Here is a 4,323-nt window from a genome sequence, read left to right on the forward strand (position 1 = left end):
AAAAAAAAAAAATGTTGGCGGCACTTAGTCCCAGAGCTGGGGAAGCAAAGGTAGTCGGATACCTGTGAGTTCAAGGCCAGCCTAGCAGACAGTGAGTTCCAAGTCAGCTGGGGCGACATGGAGGCCCTGTCTCAAAAAGATACTTGCTTGTAAGTGCAGCTCTTGGGAGGATCAGGAGTTCAGTTCAAGGAAATCTTGTGCTGGCTGCATAAGGGAGTCTGAGGCAAATTTGATCTACATGAGACACTGACAAGAAAGAAAAAGAGGACTGAAGAGGTGACTCAGTGGTTAAGAGCACTGACTGCTCTTCCAGATGACCTGGGTTTGGTTCCCAGCCCCTATGTGCTGCTACAACGGCCCTTTTCTGTTCTCCACAGGACTGCACAACACACAGGAGTACTTATATGAATGCAGGCAAACACAAAAAAGAAATAAAAATTCAAAAGGAAATAAAACATTAAAAATGAATACATCTTTATAAACAGAGAGGAGAGGAGAGAAGAGGAAATAAAAAGACACTTGGAACTAGAGAAAATTAGAAGGGAAACCCATTTGAAAGAAAAAAGGGAGGCAGGCTAGAAGAGCTAGGATTACCCTGAAGATCATGTATTCTGGTCCTGGTCTTCTGGAAGAACAATACCCTCTTAATCATGGAACCCTCTCCAGCCCTCTCAGACTTTAAAAAATTTATTTTATTTTTATTAATTTATTTTATGTGTATGAGTATATTGCCTGCATGTGTGTCAGTGCACCTGTGTCGTGTAGTGCCCTCAGAGGATAGAAGAGGGCCTGGGATCCCCTGGAACTGGATTTTCTGATGGTTGATTAGGTACCATGTGAGTGCTGGGATTTGAGCCTGGGTTCTCTGCAAGAGCAGCCAGTGCTCTTAACCACTAAGCCATTTCTCCAGCCCCTCAGATTTTTAGCAGATTGTGTGAAGCCCAAGCTGATCTCAAACTCTTAGCAATTCTCATGCCTCAGCCTCCCAAATACTAGAATTACAAGTGTGAGCCACCACACCCAGTATAGCCAGTTTTGTTTGTTTAATTTAAAACAGGGTCTCACTATATAGTTCTAGCTAGCCTGGAGCTCACTATGTAAACTCACAGAGATCCACTTGCCTCTGCCTCCTGAGTGCTGGGATTAAAGGTATGCACCACCATGCCTGGATATATCTGGCTTTTGGTGGTGAATTTTGTATTACTTTTATAAACTTTTAAGTGGGTTCCCATGCCGCCTCTGAGTCGCAGGAGGTGGAAGCTGGGGTGCCATGGCAGAGGAAGGCATTGCTGCTGGAGGTGTAATGGATGCTAACACTGCTTTACGAGAGGTGCTGAAGATCACCCTTATCCACTATGGCCTAGCTCGTGGAATTAGCTAAATTGCCAAAGCCTTAGACAAGGGCCAAGCCCATCTCTGTGTATTTTCATCCAACTGTGATTAGCCTATGTAAGTCAAGTTGGTGGAGGCCCTTTGTGCTGAGCACCAAATCAACCTAATTAAGGTTGACAAGAAGCAGCTAGGGGAATGGGTAGGCCTGTGCAAAATTGATGGAAGGGGGAAGCCCAAGCTGGGCATGGCGGCACATGCCTTTAACCCCAGCACTCGGGAGGCAGAGACAAGTAGATTTCTGTGAATATGAGGCCAGCCTGGTCTACATAGAGAGTTCAGGCCAGCTGGGGCTACAGGGAGACCCTGTCTCAAAAAAACCCCCCAAAAGGACTATGATAAAGAATCTCAGGTCAAGGATGTCATCAAGTACTTCAAATGCAAGAAATAAACAAATAAAAAAGTTGGGCTTATTAAAAATAAATATAAGTATTTCAGTGAGGCTTTGCCCTGGTAGTGTGCTGTACTCTGGCAGCTCCAGGGCTAACCCAGATGAGGTGGAGCAACTTTGGTCCTGAATTCAGGGATCCCCTAAATGACACAAACTTGTCACAGAGCTCATTGAGGAGGGGTATGACCAGGAGTTCAAGAAAACCCATTTCCTCAAGACTGTCCCATGATGAAGACAAGCTCTGAGTTTTTAGACTAGTGGTGAGCAAATTCACCAAAATGTTCATGAAAGGAGAAAACAGAACTGGCCAGATCCTTCATGACCTCTGGAAGCTGTGAAAAGGAAGCAGTTTGAGAGATACCATGCTGCTTCTGGTGAGGAGCAAGCAGTCATCCAATGCAACCTATGCACCATCTTCCACCACCCACTGAGAAACTGTGAGCTTTGATTGGGCTGTACCCATCCTCAAGAGTGGACATGAGCTGGAGAGATGGCTCAGCGGTTAAGAACACTGACTGTTCTTGCAGAAGACTGGGGTTCGAATCCCAGCACCCACATGGCACCTAACAACTGTCTGTAACTCCATTTCCATGGGATCTAACGGCCTCTTCAGTCTTCCTCTGGCATTGCATGATACAGGTGCACTTACATACATGCAGGCAATACACACATACACATAAAATAAAAATAAATTATTTTTAAAAAAGAGTGGACATGTCTACCAAGTTTCTGTGCCCCTAACTGACCTGAAAGACATTGCTGCTTCCTAACCATGAAGTCGACGATCACCAAGTGTTAAGAGAGAGAGCACTGATACCACAGAAGCTGTCACATTGGACATACTGGAGGCTTTTTAGAAGGCCCCGTGATCAAAAGAAAGCTTGGCATGTACAAGATGGCTGAGATGATCTGTGCCCTGGCCCGTTATTACTGTTTGTAGCTGGAAAGAAGAAGAGAGGTTTTAGGAGCCCAGAACTCTGCCACAGAAAACCACGTGAACTGTTGGAAAACACCTGTGGTAAAGCAGAGGTGACGGTGCACGCATGTCATTCCAGCTCCTAGGAAGTAGAGGTAGGAGAATTAAGAGTTCAAAGTCAGGCCGGCCGGGCGTGGTTTTGCATGCCTTTGGTCCCAGTACTCGGGAGGCAGAGGCAGATGGATCTCTGTGAGTTCGAGACCACCCTGGTCTACACAGAGAGTTCCAGGCCAGCTGGGGCTACAGGAGACCCTGTCTCAAAACGGCCAACAACAACAAAAAAAGTTGGGTATGGCAGCACACATCTGTAATCCCAGTACTAGGGAGATAGAAGCAGGAGGATCTTCAGTTTCAGGCCAGCCTGGGCTACATGAAAATGTCAAGGCTAGTCTGGGCTACATAGACAGACCTCATTTCAAAAAGTTAAATAAGCTGGGTATGATGGGGCACACCTTTAATCCCAGCACTCCAGAGGCAGAGGCAGACAGACCTCTGTTAGAAGGGGACCAGTCTGATCTACATAGTGAATTCCAGGTCAACTGGGCCTACAGGGAGACTTTGTCTCAAAAAACAAACAACAGCCGGGCATGGTGGCACACACCTGTGGTCCCAGCACTTGGGAGGCAGAGGCAGGTGGATCTCTGTGAGTTCAAGGCCAACCTAGTCTACATACTGAGTTCCAGGACAGCTTGGGCTACAGGGAGACCCTGTCTCAAAAAGACCAAAAAAAAAAAAAATTAAACAAAAAGCTAGTTATAAATAATACTTTTTAAAAGGTTTTATTTTCAATCATGTACAATCATGTGTATGTATCCATATGTGGATATGTGCATGTGTGTACAGGTGCCCTCAGAGGCTGGCGGTATCAGTTATCCTGGAGCTAGAGTTATAGGCACTTGTAAGCTGCCTGATGTGGGGGCTAGAAATCAAACGGGTTGTCTGGAAGAGCAGCAAGTGCTCTTAACCACTGAACCATCTTTCCAGCCCCTAATTACAATACTTTTTGAAAATAGGGCTTGATTTTGAAACAGTCTTGCTTCAGATCATATCTTCACACTCTCAAGGAGTGCTGGCTAAAAAAGAGGAAAAAAATCAGTGGTTAGCAAGGCAGGGAAGCGAGTCTAAAATGAGATGGACATACTATAAACTGGATATTACTTTCTAAATATGAGCGTTCATTCAATTTAAGGTTTTTTTTTTACATTCACGTATTTGTGAGAGGTGTGTGGAGGTGAGAGGATAACTTGCAGGAGTTGGTTCTTTCCTATAATCCCAGGATTGAATTCAGAATGTCAGTCTTGGTGACAAGCCCTTTTACCTAATGAAGCATCTTGCTGGTCCACCCATCCTATATCATTTCTATATCATTTATTGACTTCAAATTGATGAATATGTTTGCCTCTGTGTCCGGCTATTGGTCCTACCCCCCCCTTTTTTTTTGTTTTTTTGAGACAAGGTCTCCCTGTAGCCCCAGCTGTCCTGGAACTCATTATGTAGATCAGGCTGGCCTTGAATTCACAGAGATCCACCTGCCTCTGCCTCCTGAGTGCTGGGATTAAAGGTGTGC

General features: G+C 45.3%; 1 pseudogene; it reads left to right on the forward strand.

The window, feature by feature from the left end:
* The first annotated feature begins 1,270 nt into the window (after positions 1-1,270).
* LOC103724515 lies at positions 1,271-1,780 on the forward strand (annotated as a pseudogene).
* The last annotated feature ends 2,543 nt before the right edge of the window (positions 1,781-4,323 follow it).

The sequence above is a fragment of the Nannospalax galili genome, unplaced genomic scaffold, assembly GCF_000622305.1.
Source record: "Nannospalax galili isolate Female #2095 unplaced genomic scaffold, S.galili_v1.0 scaffold8, whole genome shotgun sequence".
Lineage (NCBI taxonomy): Eukaryota > Metazoa > Chordata > Mammalia > Rodentia > Spalacidae > Nannospalax > Nannospalax galili.